The sequence below is a fragment of the Triturus cristatus genome, chromosome 2_1 (genome assembly GCF_964204655.1).
Source record: "Triturus cristatus chromosome 2_1, aTriCri1.1, whole genome shotgun sequence".
Lineage (NCBI taxonomy): Eukaryota > Metazoa > Chordata > Amphibia > Caudata > Salamandridae > Triturus > Triturus cristatus.
The window spans coordinates 215,286,773-215,310,879 of record NC_140581.1 but is presented as its reverse complement, the minus strand read 5'-3'; the positions used below and the strand labels follow the sequence as shown (position 1 = coordinate 215,310,879).

General features: G+C 43.7%; 1 long non-coding RNA gene across 1 annotated transcript in view; it reads right to left on the bottom strand.

Moving 5' to 3' along the window:
• Positions 1 to 5,740: 5,740 nt before the first annotated feature.
• Positions 5,741 to 24,107, bottom strand: part of LOC146863983 (uncharacterized) — an 85,967-nt gene continuing 67,600 nt past the window's right edge. Inside the window, exon 3 of the long non-coding RNA XR_014969838.1 lies at positions 5,741 to 5,802. This is a non-coding gene — a long non-coding RNA (uncharacterized LOC146863983). The remainder of the gene's footprint in view (positions 5,803 to 24,107) is intronic.

Genomic DNA, 24,107 nt, shown 5'->3' with positions numbered 1-24,107 from the left:
TATTTATATTTATCCATGTATTCATATTTACAGGCATTGAGTGGGTAATTACTATGATACTGATTTATTTATTGCGGGCATTCTCATGTACTACCAAGTCTTTTTACCATTACTGTAGCTCAGGGGGAGGTGTTTTTAGGATGTGCACACTATAATTAATACTCTATTGGTCCAGCGCGTCATGTGATCAAGACCACGGAAACACAGTCGAAACGCCTCAGGCTGGACACGTGTCTTTGAATATTTGGTGACGCTGATTTGATCAAACTATGCAATAATGCACTGCAATTTACTTGTGAACACGCTGTGGTCTGTACCTGTTTGTCCTGCGATACACGAGGTGAACAAGGAGTGTGGTTGCTTCATATATATATATATATATATATATATATGTTGACTGGAAAAAACAAAGGTTAAAGTGACGTTATAGTTAGGTGAATTTTTCAGTGGCAACATTAACTGTTTGACCTAAGAAAAACACAGAAATTTAGCATTTACAGTTAGCAAGACTAACTATAACTTATGCCCCCACCTTATATCACTGATGACATCATTAATGACTTCACTGATTATATCATCCAAACTACTCTTCCCACATATTGTCATATAAATTACTATGGCATTAGAGGCCTGACAGTAAGTATAAAATAGCACAATAAAATATCAGCCGTTACTACTGCCGTCACAGATGCAACTCATGGAGACGTTGAAACAAGCATTATGTGCAAAACTGACCCAGTAGCATACACTTTATAAGTAGTATATTTTACATTAACAATCAACCAGAGATATATGAGAAACCCTCGTTAAGTGCAGTGTTCAATCTGTATACTACTGTTCAGAGAAAGCCAAACTAGTGAATGCCAGTTCCAAAATAATTGCCCTACTATGGACAGCTTTTATATGTATCATACCCTTGGCACTCACCGAACCAACAATGAGAAATGAAGTTGATATAAAGAGAAATGTAGTTACTGTAAACAGTTTTTACTCTATGGAGAGATTTTACTCTGTATCACACTGTTTGTAGACACTAAAACTCCATGAGACTATAAACCACAGAGTATTAAAAAAAATCTACTAAGAACAGAGTATACACTATGCACTAGTTGTAAAAAACACTATTTGTTCAAAATAACCACTATCTGATTGTTCTAAAGAACATATTACTTGCACACTTCATACTGTGGTGAAAACTTTGCAGGTAGCTCATCTATTCTAGCAAAACTAGCACAGATATATATCTTAGTACCTGGTACACACAGCCTTCTATGTTAAGCATAAATGATGCTGACAAGATGCTCCCTACTAACTCATGGCTGCTTACAAAAGTTAGTATCTACTACGTAGAAACTTTCTCCTGTTAGAAACTTTTTCTGCACAACCCAAAAACTTGCCTGGAGCATAATGAACACAAGTCAACTGTCACCTGCACACAGAGTTACTCTTGAATGAAAAATATGTGACATATTCAATAGCTCTAAACAGCTATGGTGCATTAATGTGTTTTGTAAATACTTGCATGCATTAGCCGGATTCAAGCTGTACAAAATTAGGTAGAGAAGTAATATGATATTTAAGTGCCACTATGTAGAGTGTAAAACAAACCAGCACACTCCTTGGATAATGACATCAGTAATGTTATTTGAGGTGTCATCAGTGATGTCATAAATGATGTCATAGGGCCTTTGGTCTTTTTCAGTGGATTTCAAAGGTATTTGTTTAACGAAAACAGATATTTTTATTACACCTAACTATAATGTTACTTTGTTTTTTCTGTGAAATTCAAATTTCTTCTAAAGTAAATGAATTATTTATGTGAGTGTATGTATGATAGTATGACTACAATATATGTTGTGTGTGAGAATTAAAGAGATAAATATTTCAAAATATTTTTTTTATTTCCTCAGTTATTTTAACTCTGATATCAAGACAGGTAGGTAGCAATGGTTTTTTGAGGTGCATTACTTCTGGGAGAGGATCATGAGATACTCGTGGGACACTCTCGAGATCGTAAAGTTCTAAATGTTATTGTCATCCACTGTATATGGTTCTTTATCATATTTCTAGTTACAATTTAATACTAATACATAGTAGAGTAGTGAATAAAAGATGGTTGGATATTTTTTTTTAAGTGGTTGCTTTCACGAGATGTTTGCAGGAGCCAAATGAACATCCCCTGCATGAGGGCTGTACTCTCACGAACCACTCGCGAGATTGTACATTTAGAATTAAGTTAATTATAGTTTTTTACTGTAATTTTGAAGAAAATCGAACATTAGACATGTTGTGTAAGGTAGAATAATTAAATGTGTACCGTTTTAATGACGATATAAAGCAATTACTTGTTTTACGGTCACTCAAGATGTCCACGAGCCTCTCACAAGAGGTCTGGGACAGGAAGCACACCCTAAGGAAGGATTGTGATTGATTCATATGAATGTCTTTATTTTGAAGAAGAAGATTTCCTCCTTTTTGCTTTATTTCACTATTGGAATTTAGTGAGAGTAGGCATATCTGGCTTGCTCTCCCATCCTGTTTCCCTTTGAGCAGAGAGATGTCTTCATCTGAATCAGATGAACATCCAGGGGCGTCTGCGCCACTTCAGCAACCACAGTCACCCAGGATATCCTTGGTGTTGTCATTCTTTGAAATGAGGCCAGGTGCAAAGAAGGTATCTGCGAAGTACGTGACCTGTAAACCTTGTAGCAAAGAGTTCAGCTAGGGGAGCAAAAATAAATAATATAGTAGGAGTACCACAGGAATGTGGAGACACCATAGGTCAATGCATCCGCAAAGGCTTGCACGAGCAGAATTGGTGCGTACTGCAGAGCTAGACAGCTCTACATGGCCTTCAAGAGCATTTTCTCCAGGAAATACTGTGCCTGCGAAGGTTCTAAGTGCACAGGTGAACAACAACCCTGCTCTTTTTAAATAAAGTACTATTTTGCTGTTTGTGCAAGTAGATCATTTTTTTGCCAGAGACAAGCGGGTCTGCCCTGGACATGTTTGTCCAAGATCAGCTTTTAATAAGTGTTTTTTTTTTATTTAAGGAGATACTTTTGGAGTTTGTTTAACAGCTCAAGTTGTATGTTTTTGTCCTAAGCTATAAATAAAATTAAAAACGCAAAAAAAGTTTATAAACAGAAGACTATTTTATAGTTGTTCAGTACTGTTAACAAAAACAGCTCTTCTCAAAGCTGTTCTCTACTTTCATGATTTATATTGTTTGTACTGTTTCCCTTTTTTCCCTTTCTTAAAAATTCTTGCGAGAGCCAGAGAACTACACCATAATCGTCTGCTCTTGCGAACTTCTCACAAGAGTTCACAAGAGCCAGGCAGGCAATCCCTTGCATTCAATCCAAGTAGGCAGTGCTTCCTGGTTTGCTCTTGTGAGCATCTTGCGAGATTGTACTTTTATAGTGGACTTTGCATTTACACTGAATATATCCTAGTGAAGTATGTATAATTTATATACACAAGAATAGTAACAGTGTGTTTAGTTTAATGAAATGCAATCCATCATATAATTGTGAAGAAAAATAAATCACTTAGATTTATGAAAATCCCCACTTGTTTTATCTGCATGACAAGAACATTGACAAATAGCACATATTGATACTCATTTATTTACTTTGAGTGCATTTATTATTATTAGAAACAGTTCAATCACTACTTTCTTTAAGATCCCGCAAGAGTTTCACGAGATCCTATTTCTTTTTTTGGAGGAAAAATTGATGCTTTCTTTTATTACTGTACTTATGCCTTATGCTCCCTATTAGTAGGATATAGATAGAAAAGATGTTCTCCAATAAAACCTTTCACGGTATAACAAAGGTTCACAGTAGGGCTTAAGAAAAGACTGAGGACTTACTGAGACCTCCCCACAGCCTAACAACTGTGTAAAGTAGACTGTGGGGAGACTGGCCTCTCCACTTAGATCTTGCATGAAGGAAACCAGTGTGTTGAGTAGGGTGTAAAGAGACACTGCCTCTCCACCCACTCTTTTCTGCAGCAGTATGCATAGCAGGGTGTGGTATGTACTCACCTCACACACAAGACCTCACTATTCCATAGCAAGCATAACAAGTACTTGCCTCTCCACTGGGACCTCTCCAAACAGAAAAAAACATATATATTAGGGTGTGGGAATGGAGTTGCCTGTCTAGTTACAGTTCTCCCAAACATGACAGACATGTACAGTAGTGTGTTTCGAAACTTGGTCCTCTCCACGAACACCTATCTCTAGGACAACATGAATGCCCAGTACAGTGTGGGAAAGCAGTGGCTTCTCTGCCTCTCCCTCCAGCAACAGGGATATGTAGTGGTGTCTGGGAAGGGAGTGACCTGTCCGCAAATATATCTTACCAGGATGGGAAGATGTCCATAATAGGCTTTCAGAAATACTTATCTCTCTGCTTATACCTCTTCCCATGCTGACAGGTACACATAGTATGCTGTAGGGAGGAACTACCTGTTTGCTGCACATCTGTCTTGCATGATAAGTCTGCATTCTACAGTGTGGGGAGAGACTGGCCCTTCACCTGTGGCCTGTCGCTTGTATGATGGGTGTGCAAATTAGACTGTGAAAAGGAGCTTACCTCTTTGCTCATGTAAGGTGTAGAGATGAAATTACTTCTATGCTGAGATGTCTGTCTTGCATAACAACTATACAAACTATGGTATGGAAACACACTTCCCTGTCAGCTGAGACATGTACGTAGAGTAACATGTGTGCAAAGTAGACAATGGGTAGAGACTGTTGTCATTGCATATACCTCTCTTCATAGTGATGAATGTCCATAGTCAGGTATAAAATGGAGTATCCTCTCTGCTGAAAACTGTGTCTTGCACTACTGGTGTCCATAATTGATTATAGGGACATAGTCACCTCCCTTTAAGACATCTCCCAATGGTGACAGTCATACGTAATACTGTGTGCACTGCAGGTGAAAGGAGTGTGTTTTAGAGTATGATGATGCAGTTTTCTCTGTGCCGATCCCTTCTCTCTTCTATTAGAAGTCCCTATACTACAGCATGGACCACGATTGACCTCACTGTTGCATGACAAGTCACCATACCTGCCTAACAAAATAATTGTATTCTCCATTACCAGTTATCTCTAGAATACAAGATGTGCTTACTACCATAGAGATACATATTCATGGAGCAGCACATTTACAGTCCCTGAAGATGGAACTGACAGTTTTGGTGAATATTGCAATTCTATAAAGACATTGAAATGTATAATTAGTATTATGCAAAACAATCAAAAGTAACTTTAAACTATTTAATCACAAAAAAGCTATTTAACAACAATACAGAACTACAACAACATGTTAACAAACTATATGAACAACTATTAAACAAATAAAACAAACAACTATATAACTTAAAACATTTTTTGAAACTCATCAGCAGGTGCCAATGTCTCCCCCTTTTTCTTCTATTGCCGACTGCATTTTGGTACATGTAGCACTTCTTTTCTAGTCTTTTAGCCACCTTAGCCTGTCAAAGAGTGTTTGGTTCCAAGTATATATTTGCAGACTAGGTGGCAAAAACATTTCAGCAAAGCACCATATCTATGGATAGTTCACAAAGCCTAGTTTGTGCAGAGATGGCTCATGCTGCTGAACTGCACAACTGTTCAGTCACTGCCACATTCTTCCAACCTGAAAGCACTGTGCTTCAAGACGTAGTTATTACTCAACAGCACAATATTCCTGCTTGTGTTATAAAGGCTTTTTTTGCTGCTTATGAAAGCAGATAATTATTCCTCAGAGACAAGTTTCCATTTTCCTCCTAAAAAAGACAAAATAACAAAAAAGATAAAAGTTACATGCTGATCAATAATTCATAACAGTAATACATCACTATATGCTCTAAGCATTACTACATTTTTCACCCACAATCATCACATATGTATATCTAGTACACTAGTAGTATGTTAATCTTCTCTCCTGAAAAATACCACACCCTCAACCAGTCTATTTTCATATTTTTACAATTAAATTATAACACGCCATGAACTCTGCTTCCATAACAGTTTCTAAAGTAACACAATCATCTTGACATACCTATGCTAACACTCACCATAGTGTGTTGCTATTGAAATAGCAATATCACCACTCAAACATCTCATGATGCTAAAATATACATAAAATGAGGCTCATAAGTACAGTAGAGCTTGTATTATTACATTCTTTGTTTCATAATTTAAGAAGCAGTACTTCCTCTACTAACAAGTATATACAGTTGAAAAACTTCATTTTTTAACACAATCTGTAAACCTCGCTTACATCTCTCTAAATTATAATGTGTACCTCTCAAAAGCTATAGTTATGCATCCACACCTCCCCAAACTGCTTTTCACTCTCTAAACATGGCATAGAATAAGTTTACCAACATTAGTACACTTACTGACACTTCACAACAACATGTACAAGATATATTATTAAATATCTGAACTTGCAGTTCTTTCTTAAATGAAAATGAGCACACCAGTCTCTTTCAGCTTCACTTAAATGCACTTCTGCTGAGCACAACTCAAAGAGACTTCCTTCTCCTCTAAAGCACAAAGGACAAATTAACCTATTTTCTGCACCCAGTCACATCACAGCATTCCTTCAACCATGTAATAAGAATGGTAACTATTGGTTGAGTCTTGCCCTATTTTTTACTTCTCCTCTTCCGATCTCACAAGACTCTTGCGCATTTCTGAAATACTTCATGTCAGGCCCAGTAATTTTTCATTTGGGTCTCGCGAGAGGCTCACAGGATCATAAAACACCTAGTAGCAGGCCCAGTAAGTTTCCATGCGCGGGTCTCGCAAGATTGAACGAACCCCATGTGGCAAACTTTATCCCCTAACCCTTGCAAATGACTCTCTCGAGATTGCAACACAATTGTAGAGCAATAATAGTATATAGGAAGGACTAGCCTTTCCTCTGACAACCGTCTCTTAGATAATAGTTCTGCCTACTAGTATACGAGGAGGGACTACCCTGTCCTTTCAAACCCCGCTCTCAGATGACAGGTATGCATAGTGGGCTGTGTGGATGGACTGGCCTCTCCTTTCACACTTCTCTCTCAGATGACGGGTGTGTGTAGTAGGCTATATGGGGACCGACTGGCCTAGTAGAGTGTGGAGAGAGACTGGCCTCTCCCCTGAGACACCTCTCTCAGATGATGGGTGTATGCAGTAGTGAGTGGAGAGGGACTGCCCTTTCCTCAGATACCTCTCTCTCAGATGGCGAGTGTATGTAGTAGAGTGTGTATATAGACTGGCCTCTCCTGGCAGACTTCTCAGATGATGGGTTTGCATAGTAAGCTCTATGGAGAGTGACTGGCCTCTCCACTGAGACCTCTGTCTCAGATGGCAGATGTGCATAGTAGGGTTTATAAAGAGAGAGCTACCCTCCATTAAAATATCTCTCTCAAATGACCAGTGTGCATAGTAGTGAGTCGAAAAGCACTTCTCTTTCCACTCAGACCTCTATCTCACATGACAGGTGGGCGTATTAGAATGTGTACATGATGGGTATGTCTAGTAGGGTGTGTGGATGGACTGTCCTCTCCTGCTACACTTATCACTCAGATGATCGGTGCGTGTGGTAGGGTGTGTGGATGCATAGGACTCTCCTGTCAGACATCTCTCTCAGGTGACTAGTGTGCTTCATATAGTGTGAGGATGGACTGCCCTCTCTTTTCAGATCTCTCTTTCAGATGACGGGTGTGCATAGCTGTGTGTGTGGGAAGAGACTGACATCTGCTTTGAGACCTGTCATGAGATGTCTCATGCAGAGTAGGGTGTGTGAAGGGAGGACTGGACTCTTCTTTCACACCTCTCAGATGACAAGTGTACATAGTACTAAGTGTGGAGGGACTAATCTCTCCTGTCAGATCTCTCTCTCAGATGACGGGTGTGCATAGTAATTTGAGGGGAGTGACCGGCCTTTCCTGTAAGACATCTCTCTCAGATGATGGATGTGCATAGTAGTTTGAAGGCAGTGACAGGCATCTCCTGTCAGACATCTCAGATGATGGGTGTGCTTCATATAGTTTGAGGATGGACTGGCCTCTCCTTTCAGACCTCTCTCTCAGATGGCAGGTGTGAATACTAGTGTGTGGGGAAGGACTGCCCTCTCCTGTCAGACCTCTCTCTCGGATGACAGGTGTGTGTAGTAGGTGTGTGGATGGAATGGCCTCTCTTTTCAGACCACTCTCACATGATGGGTGTGCATAATAGTGTGTGGGGAGAGCCTGCCTTCTCTTATCAAACCTCTCTTTCAATTGACAGGTGTGCGTAGTAGGATATGTGGATGAACTAACCTCTCCTTTCAGATCTCTCTCTCAAATGATAGGTGTGCATAGTACTGTGTACGGAGAGACTGGTCCCTCCTGTCAGACATCTCTATCAGATGACGAATGTGCATAGAAGGGTGTTAGACCGGGCATCTTTTGGCGTGTTTCGCCTATCATTTTGCTTTGAGACCTCCTATTTTTGATGGTGTGCTGGACTTCGTTTTTGATGGTTTAGTGTCTCTATGGACTTTTTCACTGCTATTCAGTGCTAAGTGAAAGTGCTCCTATTATAATTTGTATTATGATAGTTTTTCCAAGATTTGTATATTTGATTTACTAGTAAGTCCCTAGTACAGTGCACTGTATGTGCCTCGAGCCTGCAATTCAAATGCTATTGGTGGTCCTGCAGCACTGGTTGTGTCACCCACATAAGTAGCCTTTCAAAGGTGCCTCAGACCTGTCACTGCAGTGTCTGCGTGCAGTTTTTACTGCCATGTCAAACTGACAAGTGCACCCACTTCCAGGCTCGAGCCTTCCCTTTTCTTAGATGTAAGACACCCCTAAGGAAGGGCAAAGTTAGTCCTGTGGGAAGGGTATTGTTTATGAGAAAGGTAGGACACATAGAAGTGTGTTTGACATCTCCTGATAGTGAAATAGTGTGTATTTCATTTTTCACTATTCAAAAGCTGCCTGTCCTGTAGGTTAACATGGGGGCTGCCTTTTAACATCTTACAAGTGTAACTTTCAATTGAGAGAAGATAGAGAAATGGATTTTAGGCTCCCTGAGCTCAGAATTTAATAGCACATCTTTTAGTAAGGGTGGTTTTTAAATTGTGTGCTTGAAAATACCACTTTTACAAAGTGGGCATTTTCTTACTTAACCATCCTGTGCGCCTCTGCCTGTTTGTGTATTCACTGTCTGGTTTTGGAGTGACAGTAGCTGGGGATGTGCATTCACACCAGACAGTCACAAGAGGGGTTGAGGTGTGTCCTGCCTTTCCTGGGTGACTCATAGCCAGGCTGAATAGACCTTTCTACATTTAGAGTGGTGGGAGGAGTTTTCACTAGCACCTGAATGGGCTGTGTCTGCTCTGTGCATTTCTGTATACGCCTCCTGTAGTGAAGCTGTACCAGGGAGGACAGAACTGATATTTACTGAGCTCAGAGACTTTCTGCCTAAAACTTCAAAGTGAAAGTGGTATAAATATTGGGGCCCTTACCCCAGAAATTTAGAACTCATTTGGACTAAGGAACCTGCCAAGAAGAAGAGCTGGAGAAGCTGTGAGGAAGAATTTACACTTTGCTGTGTGCTTTGCTGGTGTTGGCCTGCAGTGGCTGCTTCTGTCATGGGCAGTGAAAGTACTTGACTGGACTTTCTGCAACTTATTTTTCTGAGTTTATCCAAGGGCTTAAGGTGGAGCTTGAGAGACTTTCTGCCTAAAACTTCCAAGTGAAAGTGGTATAAATATTGGGGCCCTTACCCCAGAAATTTAGAACTCATTTGGACTAAGGAACCTGCCAAGAAGAAGAGCTGGAGAAGCTGTGAGGAAGAATTTACACTTTGCTGTGTGCTTTGCTTGTGTTGGCCTGCAGTGGCTGCTTCTGTCATGGGCAGTGAAAGTACTTGACTGGACTTTCTGCAACTTATTTTCCTGAGTTTATCCAAGGGCTTGAGGTGGAGCTTGAGTAGAAGTCTCAGAAACAGCAAAGACTTCAAGTTCATCTGCTATCACTACTGGGAACTCTATGTTTTGTGCTGCAACAGAAGAAAAAGCAACCCAATGCCGTCAACAATGCCGCTGCTGGCTCCATGACCTGTTAGCTCTGCAGAGAGCACTGCCCTGCTTAGCACTGCAACCCTGGTCTCACCGATGCCAACGCCTGATGCTGCCACCGAGCCACTACTTCCACCATGACCTGAGGGCACAGCACTCCACACCTCCTTGCTTCACATCGCTGCCCTGGTATCCCCGACAATGAAGCTCCATGCTGATACCGACGACACTGCCTGAACTGTGGCATGAGGTCCACGCTCGTAAGTTACTTAATGCACCCCCAACCCACACCACAGCCTTGCCCACCAACGCCATTGACTCCAAATCATCTACCGACAACAGCAGTTCAACAATGATGATGCCAGCACTGCAAAGAGCACTGCTCCACTTCGCACCGCATCCCTGGTCTCACCGATGCCACTGGACACCGTCACCGAGCTGCTGCCTGCACCGCGACCTGAGGGCACCTCATTCCACACCATTCCACTTCACCCCGCAACCCAGATGCCTGCCGACACCGGCACTCCTAACTTCAACCTCACGGCGTTCGACCTGCAATGCGTGTGACTTCAAGGGCTTAACGACTCCTGTACTGACCTCTAGAAACAACACCGCCAACGCCGCCTCTTCGGAGCTCATCGCAAGGTCCACAATGGCCTGCCTTTCCAAGGTACTGTTTGCGGATCTTCCTGACACCATAGTTGGCCTGGGATGCTGCGTTCAGCCCGAACTGTAGGAATTGTTTGTTCACGACACTGTGATAGCCCCAAAAGGAGATATCGACTTGAAGGAACTGTATTTTGAGTTTATTCTTGCAATATTTGTCTTTTGATTACTGTATGTTTACACAGATAAATATTGTCTATTTTTCTAAAACTGGTGTGGTGTTCTTTTGTAGTGTTTTCACTGTATTAATGTGTGTAATGTGCAAAGCATTACACATTGCATCTGAGATTAGCCTGGCTGCTCATGCCAAGGGGCTGAGCAGGGGTAATTTTAGAAGTGTAATCCCCTTACCCTAACTAGAAAGAAGGGTCCCTAATTAGGACAGGGTACAAACCTGCCAACCAGAGTCCCCCATTTCTAACATAGGGTATTTGGATGGACTTGACTCCCCTTTCAGACCTCTGTACAGGATGACAGGTGTGCACTGTAGTGTATAGGGAGAGACTTCCCTCTGCTGTCAGATGTCTCTCTCAGATGATGGGTGTGCAAAATAGGGTGAGTGGATGGACTGGCCTCTACTTTCAGGCCTCTCTCTTAAGTGACAGGTATGCATAGTAGTGTGTGGTGAGGGACTGCCCTCTCCTGTCAGACCTTTCACTCAGATGATGGGTGTCCACAGTAGAGTGTGTAGATGGACTGGCCTCTCCTTTCAGACCTCTCTCTCAGATGAAGAGTGTGCATAGTAGGGTGTGGGAAGAGCCTGAACTCTCCTCACAACTCTTCCCAAACCAATCGTGTAAATAGTATGTTGTGATAAACACCATCTCCAGTAAGACTCTTTCCTAAAGTAGCAAGTGTGCTTACTAGAATATATTCAAAGATCACCTACTCCTTTCTGCTTTTCACGATCCTGTGAGAGTCTGGCGAGAGCGTAACCTTTTTTAAAAACTGAAAACTAGCCATCTACTCATCATGGTACTTATCTCTTACACACTTCCTCTCAAAAATAAGGACCACAAAATGCATTCCGAGAGCATATACTCGTGGGCAAGCGTGTGTCTGAGAAGATTACTTGCATTCATGGACGAAGATTCGTAAAGGCACATGGCTCCGCTAACATTACTCGCTCATGCACCAGGGAAAGTGCAGAGCGTCAGTATTCCAACTGAAAAGGATACCTGTTAGAAATGGGATCTCTGGTTTGCTAAGGCTTGCGCCAAAGCCAGGCAGGGACCACCACTCTAGTCAGGGCAAGGGAGTTACACGCCAAAGATAGCCCCTGCTCACCCCCTTGGTAGCTTGTTACGAGCAGCCAGGCCTATCTCGGAGGCAATGTGTAAAGCATTTGTGCAACACACACACACAGCAGCAACACACTAGGCACACCACAAAAAGAACTCCACACAAGGTTATATCAAAAATAGCCTTTGTATTATCATAAAACACATTGGCTAAAGTTTTTTTCTTCCATCTTAGTCCTAGCGCCAAGATACCCGTAGGGTGATAGATGCGCTCTACAAGACTGATTTACAATACAATACATTAGATGGTAATCACACCATATACACTGTGCCAACTGGGACTGGGCAATATTTACAGGGGATTATATACACATGAGCGGGCCACCTGGACCACTGTCAGAATCATCACTTAGTAGAAATAGTAAAAGTAAGATTTATCATAAACATAGAGCACAACCAGTAACTACTGGTGAAATACTGAACTGGGACCTAGATCCTGCAACGTAAAACAGAGGATGCATAAATCACCTTGCGCATGAATCACATTAGGCCTAAAACTACATTAGCATCACACATTATGCACCAACCTCACACGTAAAAGCACATTATGTAAGAATCATGAGGCAATAGGCCTCGTAAGCATAAACACCATGGGCAATATTTAGCATAAATGCAGTGTGCCCCAATCGGGGGCACAACACACTGGACCTATGGACCCAGGCCAACTGGCCTCTCACAGGGGCTCAAATGCCCAATGTCCAGAATGTCCGGGCTGGCTGCAAAAGCAGCAAAGCAAAGTGCGCAGATGCACCACCTAAACGTGGCAGCTGCCCACTAATTGCTGGGCAGCTGTGAAACTGAGTATTGGGACCAGCGTGCCTCCTGAGCCCCTCTCTGGGATTTTGAAAACAATATCCTGCCCAACATTGCAGATGCCTGCTCCTGCGGTGCAACTGTGGCCAAGGGGAGCCCCACTCGGGGACTACACAGGAATGAAGTAATTGTGGCCAAAAGACGAACGTTGCAGTGGCCTGTAACGGCTGCGCCGCTGTGTAGCTTCTCACCGCTACGGCCCGGGAGAACACAAACAAAGAAGGAAACTGAGAATGATCGCAGCTCAGCACTGCAGGCAGCAACAGGAAGCGCCTCTTCTCAGCTGGCAAGGAGCCAAGCGCTCCATTGGAACAAACGCAAAAGCGCTCCTCAGAAATAAAAATAAAGTGCTCACAAGGCGGCAAAGTCCAAGTATGGGGGGGCAAAGGCTGGACACCAGGCAGGCCAGCACACAGGGCCCTCCAGCAGGGAGGTAGTCCTTTGTGGCGGTTCCTCTTGGAGCCCAGCAGCATCAGGCCCCCCTCAAGTCAGGAGAACAACACAACTCAGACATGGGGTCTCAGCCAGTATATTTATACCACATTTCCTTTGTGTGTAGGCACAGAACTGGTGGGAAAACCAGATGCAACTGGTTCAGGGGAGATTTGGAGCACCCTGTTTACCCAGCTCCTCTTCCCCTTTGTCCGGTGGGGTCTCAGTGATCAGACACACCACAGGGGGCGGGCGAGCATTGTACTAGGGAAGCACCATCCCATTCCGAGTCAGGGGATTACTCCTCCCACCATTCTTCCTCCAGGTGTCCCATTCAGCCTAGCTGACTCACCCTGCCCCTCATGGAGCCACCCACACCCCTCAGCTCCTGCCACTCACAAGCTAGATATGCAACTCACATCAGGCAGGCAGACACATAGCACACAGAAAAGCCAACTTCTAAAAGTGGCACTTCTCCCCCAGTCACCATAAATCTGAGCACACCGTTGCGCAGCATTTATTCTCATGAACTCATACAAACTAAACTCGCCCCTGCACTCCTCTCATACCAGGAATTGCCAGGGACACACATATCCCCCATGCATTCCTATGGGAGGGCAGACCAATCTCACCCCACGCACTCAGAGCGCGCACGCACTTTACACTGGGCCACAGTGCTAAAGTGCGCAGAGGCCGAAAACTATCAATATCAGGTCACAGAAGAGGCAAAAAGTTTTAGGGGTGAACCTGCCAAAAGGGCCAAGTCCAACAATATCTCTCTCAACATGAAACTCAAGAAATATGAAAAACTCAAAAGAACGGAAACATCAAAATGGTGGGAGGCAACCTCCCTTCAAGACTATGTGGATAAGAACATGGCACCACAGGGACTCTGGATCTATACAACACCATCTTACGAGTCTCCCAATCCCCGTATGTTGGAAGAATGGGCCAAAAATTCAGCCACCAGTTCCACAAAGATGCTGTGCATACTAGTCAAGTATGCATGGGAGGATAGAGAGTCGATCTTAAAAGAGATTGCGGAACTGGAAGATTTCAGACAAAATGCTGACCAACAAGCAATCGTGAAATTTAAGGAAGAAATGAAGAATAGACTGTTACAACATGAGGAGGATATCAAACTCCAAAAACGGTCATAAATATGAACACATGTACAACATTCAACCAACGGAAGTCACAACTAAGATACAAGGAGGCACAATCAGTGCTCCTCCTGCAGCAGCAGTTACAAGCAACTCTGACACTGATATCTTCATCAACACTGCCAGCTCGTCATCAGAAATGGAGGTAGTCACCAAAACGGCTACTTTTTTAGACGAGTACCGTATGCTGAGAAAAAGGGGGCAGCAGACAGGAAGAACCACCCCCTCAAAAGGACCATCGACGAGAGGGAGAGGACAGCATGGCAGAGGCAGAGGCAGAGGAAGAGGAAGAGGCAGGGGAGAAGCCAACAAAGGAGACACAGAAGGAAACAAAGGAAGAGGAAAAGATTCAGAGCCCATTGGAAACAAATGGGGAGGCTCAAGACGAAGGAAGTAATGATGGATAGCCAAATGGTAAATGAAACTATAATCAATTTAACAGACCGTTCATTGTCTTTTCAGGAGAAAATAACTCTGTGTGTAGGCTTGACATTTTGTCCAACTAAAGTGTTTAATTATTCGGACACTCGGATAGACATATTCCGCTTCATTAGAAAACTTAAACTCAAAAAATGGTATAGTCTAAAAGGAATGAAACCCACTGAAGGTAACAAAAGTGATGCCACTGTTCCATCCAACCTTACTGTGGGGGATGCGGACATATTAATTACAATGCAAGAATTGTAAACTACATTGGCAGGTGAAATGGAGGGAAATGCATCCAATAACTTAGAGGTTTGGGACATAACCACTGACAAGGCAGTAGCTACCCCCTTTAAACCCACATCAGTGTTTTATCCAAACCTCCAGCATGATAATATAGACACATTCCATGAGGTGGTCATGAAAGCGTTACTATAATGCAAACATCAAAGAAGTTCGAAAGGGTCTATGACTTCCAACTTATCCTTTAAACAAAAGAAATCCTAATGTCATTGGCAATTGACAAAGAAATTGTGGTGCGCCCTGTAGATAAAGGTGGAAACATCGTGCTGCTCAGTAGGGAAATGTATATATCGGAGGCACAGACGCAACTGGGCAACAGTACATTTTACAATAGTTGTAGCACCAGAACATACAATGACAGCATTGTGTACACATGGGGAAAACTGTCTGAATGGCAACAGCAGGGCATCAGGAGGAGTATCTGTTTCTTAAAAGGGATTATCCAAAACTACCTGTAATGTACTTTCTCTCTAAGGTACATAAGGATGCCAAGGTCCCTCCTGGGAGGCCTTTTGTATCATCCATTGGAAATGTATTCGAAAATATCTCAAAATACGTGAACCATTTCTTGAGAGAATATGTAACTAAATTACCATTTTATGTAAGAGATACAAAGGATTTTTTTGTGTAAAATTGAAGGAATCATGTGGGAGAATACTTACATGTTTATTACTATGGATGTAAACTCCATTTACACAATAATTGATCATGACCAGGGTATCAGGGCATGTACACATTTCTTAAAGGAGAGACATATAAACTATCTAGCCCACACCAACATGCTAGTTGAAATGATGTACCTATGCTTGCATAATAACATCTTCATGTTTAATGGCGATCTATTCAAACAGATCCTGGGGATGGCCATGGGTACTTGTTTTGCCCCTAGTTTCGCCAATCAGTTCCTTGGTCTATGGGAGGAAGAAATGAGAGAGGACGCCAACCTCATTTCATATTTTGAAAAGGTCGACGAGTGGCTTTGTTTCATAGACGACCTTTTCTTAATATGGAAGGGGAGTACAGAAGAAGCACTTGAGTTTATTGATATACTCAACAACAATCCTTATAATATTGCACTCACTCATACCATGAGCAAAGAACAGATAGATTTTCTGGATGTCAAGGTTATAGCGCAACAAGGTTCCATCGAGACTAGCCTATTCCGGAAGGACACCGCGGGGAACAGTCTCCTTCATGCCCTCAGTGGCCATCCTGATGCTCTTAAGTGGAGCATTCCTTATGGGGAGCTACTGAGGGCAAGAAGAAACTGTAGCAGTGATGAATCTTACTATAAGGAGGAAAAGGTGATGATGGCGAGGTTTAAAGAACGAGGCTACCCGGATTGGGTTTTGGATCGGGCACAGTCCAAGATCAGAACCACGAATAGAAAAGAACTTCTTAAACCTAAGGAGGCGACTCAGGAGTCCCAGGAAACTAGAGTGACCTTAACATACAATAGGGACTCTCAGAAAATACAGAAAATCCTCACAGACAATTGGGGCATTCTCAAGAGTGATATAACGGCAGGTCAAATCATCAGTGACCGACCAAAAATAACATATCGAAAGAGCCGCAGTCTAAGGGACATGTTAGTACATGGAGATATTACCGAGACCATCAGGACCAACATACATAATCTGAAAAGATTCTATCTATGTGGACATTGCAAGGCGTGCAAGTCCTGTCACATGGTTAAGGAATTCTGCAGACCAGATCCCGATAAGAATTTTGTTATCAATCAATTCCTTACATGCAGTTCATACTATGTCATTTACATTTTAGAAAGCCTTTGCATTAAGAGATATGTAGGCAGTACCACCCTGATGGCTCACGGGTGAGTAGCGCGCTTTACCAACCCCTGATTGATTGATTGATTGATTGATTGATTGATTGATTGATTGATTGATTGATGGCTAAGAAACGTGTGTCAGAACATATTAGGGCCATAAACAACAAAGACCCACATTATCCTGTGGCCAGACATTTCCAAGACTACCATTTGTCCAACAGCTCATTCCTGCGCTACTACATAATAGAACAGGTAGGGTTGGGACCAAGGGGTGGAAATAGAGAACTTAAACTGAGGAAGAGGGAGTCGAGATGGATCCTTGATCTAGAGACCCAGTACCCCGCAGGGCATGACCTTGATGAGGAATTGGCAACACACTTAATTGAAGAATGAAACATTCGGATAAGAAAAAATGGGGTGTTGTCTATAGAATTATTTCTGACTAAATATATGCAACTATGGATCTTCAACCATGCTGTCTGACACTGTATATTATGTGCACTTATATCTTTATATGTTCAAAGTGAGATTTTAATCTAATTTTATTTTTATTTTCTACCTTCACAGGAGGAAATGAAGGGACCCACTGTACGCTGACGGTCACTTCACGGGTTCCCCACGCTTTTCTTCCCCGTTCCAGGGTGTGCACGTCCGAATAGATAAGAATTTCTACACTTGCTTCACTTCGTTTTTATTATCACTTGTGACATGTGGACTAAACACGTTCTCACCTAGCCACTTGGCGCTAGTATAGTTATGTATATATTTGTCACCATATAGTTTTCACCACACACGTTAGCTCCCACTAAGTGGCCATCGTGGTCAAAGTATCAGGGTCCAAAATTGAGGAATATATTTTGGTACTATGACCGTTTTGTATCCCTACTAAACCTGAGCCACTAAGGTGCTAGCAGGGCAGTATGGTGATAGGGAATTTACTGGGCTCCATTCTACCGCCTTCTTTGCCTGTCAATCGAATTTCAACTCCTGGCACCTTACCGCTTGTATATTGATATTACAAGGTGATATTGATAGAGATGCAACAAACCTAATGTGTATCAAGAGGGCTGATTAATTAGTAGGCGATTAGATTTGCATACTTATGTGTACAATATTTATTGTTGGAATCTTAAGGTGACCTATTGTAGAAATATGCTAATCATATCCTAAATCGGATATAGTAATTTCTATTCTGTAAGCCAACACTGTGAATAATAGTGTGATTTATGTTTTTATTTGGAAAAGTATAGCTCTAAGATGGCCGTGCTCATGGGAGGAGTAAAGATTAGTGGTGTTTAGACCGGAAGTATGTACAAATGGTATGTGATTCCTTTGTTTGTGTTTACATCCACGTAATGCACTATGTAAAGCACTTTTGTTCGTAACTCAGTGTGTGATCAAGACTGTTTGTCGAAACACGTTACTACTGAGGATTAAACGCTACACTGCTCCTTATCTCTGAGAACGCATCATTATTGGACTTGTTTGGAGAATATATATATATATAATTCTCAAAAAAAGATACGCCGCACTCCAGGAGTTTTTAGCAGTTCATTTTAGCAGTGGCCCTCTGCAACATCACAACAAGGGCTACTAATTAAATGAACTGCTAAGAACTGCTGGAGTGCGGCGTATCTTTTTGGGAGAATTATTGATGCAGGACAAGGTTCCGTCCTGTACGCCGGCACCGTTAATTTGAATTTGGGCGTGCTGTTAATATATATACATATATATATATATATATATATATATATATATTCACTTAAAAAACCATAGGTTTCACACATGTTATAGTTAGTAGGACATTTCACTCGTGAAAAACCAATGAAATTCCCCCGTTATAGTTAGTGCAGGCAACTATAACTCACGCGACCGCAATCCTCTGCTGATGACGTCAGATATTACATGTAAGGTGGAGGCTCCTCAGTTGCAGTAGGGCACCCCTTAGCGTTTCACTCGCCGACCAGCTGACAGAGCACCCCTTAGCGTTTCACTCGCCGACAAGCTGAGAGAGCACCCCTTAGCGTTTCACTCACCGACCAGCTGAGAGAGCACCCCTTAGCGTTTCACTCGCCGGCCAGCTGCAGCAGGACAGCCATTAACGTTTCACCTGCCGGACGACCACGCAGGCGGAGGTTCCTTTCTGCACCAAAGTTTCCATTAGCGTTCCACCCAAGAAGTGGGCCCCCGCAGTTGGTTGGTCGGGGGACCCACTCCGGTGGCTGTGGTGGAGAACTGCTGCTGCCACAGGACTCTCAAAATGGCGGCCGGCCCTTCGGATTCGGGCCTGGTCCACTAAGATGGCTCTGGGCTACCTTGGAACTCGGAAGCTTGCCTGCTCGGGCATGGGCCCCACCCTCGAAGACGTCCTCTCAAGCTTTGCAGATTCTACGGGAGTCATTGGCCCTCGACTCCCGCGGACTTCCGGTGGGGGCAACCGCCACTATTGCTCGATCATTCCACATTAACTTGTCTTTGCCCCGGGCGGCAGCCATCTTGTCCCTATTTGGTGCCGTGAGAGAGACTGATTCAGGGCGTCGGCAGAGAGACACGCCTGCTGTCCCGCTCTCCGAAAGGACCACGGCGTTGCTGTGAGATGGTGGTGCCCTCATGCTGACGCCAGCTTCTGTTTGAATTACCAGGAGACACTGTAGACTACCAACTCGAATCAGTTCCGGTGGAACCTCAGCATGACCCGGTAGGAAAAAACTTTGCTTTCCCCACCTTCGAGTCACGGTTCATGCTGTCTGTTCTTTCTGTTGGCGTTAATGAAAAATGTTTGAACTGCCGAAAGGGATTCTGGTCCGGCCGCTAGTTAGTGGAAACATTTAGACTGTACCCTGGACCCACCCGACCTCGCCCCAAAATGGCGCCGATGTAGGAGGGACCTACAACTCCTTATGGCGTTCCGGTTACTTGGCATTGATGTTAAGGGATATGTAAACGGTCTTTTTGCACATGGCGGGCGGGGGACGGGGAGGGTACTGACTGGGCATGCGAACAACCTTATTGATGCTGGTCTTCTCATTATTGATTATTTTTATTTTCGCGTTAAGGTAGTGTTGCTCATGATACTCCACGCCTCTTGCACCGTGGCCGGCCTATACGGTTGTAGGCCCGTATTTGTATACTGACATTTTCACAATAAAGGGTTTTCGAAGGAATTATGGAATCAGCGTCATAACAATCGCCTAGGTTGGTAAGGTTTTGAATAATGGCTGTCATTCCCAAACAATAGAAGACAGATAATGCAGACCCTTTGCCTGAATTTTGGATTGATGAAAATTTGTATCCATCACACCTGTCTTTTCCCAGAGTTGTTAGAAAATGGTTGACTGTAGCTTAAGGTATCTGCCGAATGTAAGGTATGGTATTTTGTCCCATAATATACGACTAATTGAGAAACAAATGCACGAAGAGGGAACTCGAATTTAGGGACAAATAAAATGAAGCATTTTTGGTATAGTAGAAAGGAAGGATATAGTACACATTAAAAAAAAATGCGAAAAGGATAGTCAAGATCTGTGGTATTATACGTTCCTGCAGCTAGTCTGGTACGTGGTAAGTAGAACTTTTTTCGTGTTTATGCGCGCTGATGTGCTTTGAATGCTGCCCCCCCCCTTCTTTTCTTCTCTGTAGGTTACATCGGAGTTCCGACTGAAGAATGGAGTGGACATGGACCGCACCGTGCTCCATGTAGGGAAAGACATAGACAAGCGCTGTGAGATGGTGCGTGGAGTGCAGACCATCACTGGGAACGTGAAAAACTGTATGGTATGACTGTGCGTACGTGCCCTGATTGTACGGTATGAATGTGTATGTATTGCATATGCCTGGGTCGCTGGAGAGAATGTCTTTGTATGACTGAAATGCTTGTCTATCGATCAAGGGGATGGGAAAATAAGCCCGAATATGGTAACTCCTCGTTTGAAGAAACAACTCTCCCTCTCCCGGAAGCTAGTAAATTGGAGGGTGACTTACACCAGAAACTTGAAGGGTCATTTCAGTACGACGAACCCGACTCCAACTGATAACCCAAATGTACCACCAGTAAGTCGATTCGTGTGCTGACTAAATAAGAGAAGTTAAGAATACCCCAGGTCGGGGTTCATCCAAAACCCCCCCTCAGCCCAGAAGTTAGGGATACTGGCATGTTTTAGATTCACCACTTCTTCTTCCATCCACTTAGAAAATAAGAGTTGTACCATTGAACATTCGACCGATACCCCTCCTCTGCCTCAGTTTGGATCACTGCCTCCCCAGGGGTTGGAAGGCTCCACCGTGAGTATAAACACGACTGGACTAATGTCCGACCGGAAAAAGAGGAGTAAGTATTTTTTTTAAAATGAGGCCTCCAACAAAATTGCCCAGAAAGGGAGGGGAGTAAAAAGTCCGACCCCCCCCCCCCCAAATGAATTACGGAAAATACTGAAAATACGCAGCACGCATAGAAAAAGGACAGGAAAGGAAAGGTCCCCTTACCCAAAATAGCTCTGTGTCTTCGTCTTAGGTTTCTGTGCTTGATGTATGTACTGTTACACCCTATCCGGTATTTGTGCGTACGTGAACGTTGAATTTATGTTTTCCCCCAGCTTGTGTTTTTGTACGTAAAACTGACCCGTGCTGCTTTATGTTGTGTGTACACCAAGTAGCCTATTATCGTACACGTTTGTCTCTCTCTCTCTCTCTCTCTCTCTCTCTCTCTCTCGTTTTATGTCGTACGTGTACCAAATAGCCTACTTGATGCGCACGTCTCTCTCTCTCTCTCTCTCTCTCCCACTCTCTCTCTCTCTCTCTCTCTCTCTCTCTCCCTCCCTCTCTCTCTCCCTCGGTGAAGGCTCCCTTGCCCTCTTTTTGAATAGATGACGACACTGTACCTCCTCAGTATATGTATAATTGGCCTAAACACGACAGTGTTCGAACAAATTGACAGAAGCAAAACGACCGTATTTTGCCACACTACTACCTCTCCTTTCTGTAAAATGATGGAACTTAATTGGCTGAGAAAGAAAGGACAGGTAAGACGACTGATGTCTCCCAATCTGGCCCTTATAACGGGAACTATATGTCAGTGGTTTTTGTTGTTTTAGGACTCTAACGACTCCACCTCCATCGCTCAGAATCGCCCCGCCCATTGCACAGAAATAGAGCATCTAAGCACCCTGTCCTTCCAGAATAGTCCCAGTTCTGTACTAGCCGTCCCTGGATATTTTAAGCAATACAACTGATGACCTTGTTTTTAAAGATACATCGCCTAAAACTGATAAAGGTTAACTATTGTCTCCAGCAAGAAAAATGTTTAGCTTGTGTTCCTCCCCGAAACAGATATTTGTGAGCCCATGACAGTAGCACCTCGCACTTTTTCATAAACTTAGCAGTCCCTGGAGAAAAAATATGAATAAACAGGGCTTGTGTTAGAAAGACGAGTCTCTACCGGAGAAGTCGGTTAGAATTTTGATAAGACCAGGAAGTTGATAGATGTCAGACTTCTTGCCACGTTTATAAGGTACAGGAATCAACACCTAGCAGACCTGATGATGGAAATTTGCAGGAACACTCGCAAACCTGCACCACGACAATGATTAATGAGTTAGTAGCATACACCGACATAAGAGTTAATAGACATCCACCATAGAGTGACCGATAAACGTTTCCCCGACTACTTGGGGTTGGGAGAGAGAATGAAGTGTGTAAACGTCTTCCCTACCAGTTCTCTAAGATTTTGTTTCTTGTACTCATTCAAAGATAACATGCGGTCATCGGAGGAGAGGGGTCGGACGTGACGCACAGCCTCGCTGCGGATCATGGAACATCTATGGCCTCGACCAAGGGGGAGCCACGGAGCAAAAAGATGCGGGACGAGGCACCATTCTCAGCATGGAAAGCGATAGAAAGAAGGGCTATCCCGAAGCCCCCCTGCTCACTGATCAGCTTGTGCCTGAAGTCCCAGCCCGTCGAGCCCGATTGATGGGCTCAGTGCTAAAAGATTCTGCTCTCCTTGGTCCGCTTTTTGATCCGATCCCACTCCACCCCCTCTTCCCTCGGCCTCCCAAAGCATGCCCCTATTCCCCCCCCCTTTTTCATATGGGATTTTGAACTTGACTTGACAAAAGAAGAACGAAATGCGGGTACCCCGTCTCAAGGTACCTATGATAAGATCAGTTAGGGAATTCTGACTGCAAACGCACTTTTCCCCCTCCTGAGGCGGAAGCCGGGAGGTCTCTTGCCTTTCCACTTTATTTTAGTTATTTTAGCTGTTTTTAAAAATCGAATTGTGTATTTTTCACTGTGGCTACATCTGAGCAGTATTTGATGTGCTGTGTCCCCCTGCGCTCAGTAGCGCTTCAGATCCCTTTCACCCCCTCCCCTCTTGCTCCGGTCCTGCTCTCGGCCGAGTGTTGACGCCGAGAGCAGAGCACCGGTTTTGGCGGCCATCTTGAGTCGGGTTGTGGTTCGTGACGCGATTGGCAGCGTCATAAAAGGGACGCTAGGGTGAGTGCTGGTAATTCTGACTGCAAACGCACTTTTCCCCCTCCTGAGGCGGAAGCCGGGAGGTCTCTTGCCTTTCCACTTTATTTTAGTTATTTTAGCTGTTTTTAAAAATCGAATTGTGTATTTTTCACTGTGGCTACATCTGAGCAGTATTTGATGTGCTGTGTCCCCCTGCGCTCAGTAGCGCTTCAGATCCCTTTCACCCCCTCCCCTCTTGCTCCGGTCCTGCTCTCGGCCGAGTGTTGACGCCGAGAGCAGAGCACCGGTTTTGGCGGCCATCTTGGGTCGGGTTGTGGTTCGTGACGCGATTGGCAGCGTCATAAAAGGGACGCTAGGGTGAGTGCTGGTAATTCTGACTGCAAACGCACTTTTCCCCCTCCTGAGGCGGAAGCCGGGAGGTCTCTTGCCTTTCCACTTTATTTTAGTTATTTTAGCTGTTTTTAAAAATCGAATTGTGTATTTTTCACTGTGGCTACATCTGAGCAGTATTTGATGTGCTGTGTCCCCCTGCGCTCAGTAGCGCTTCAGATCCCTTTTACCCCCTCCCCTCTTGCTCCGGTCCTGCTCTCGGCCGAGTGTTGACGCCGAGAGCAGAGCACCGGTTTTGGCGGCCATCTTGGGTCGGGTTGTGGTTCGTGACGCGATT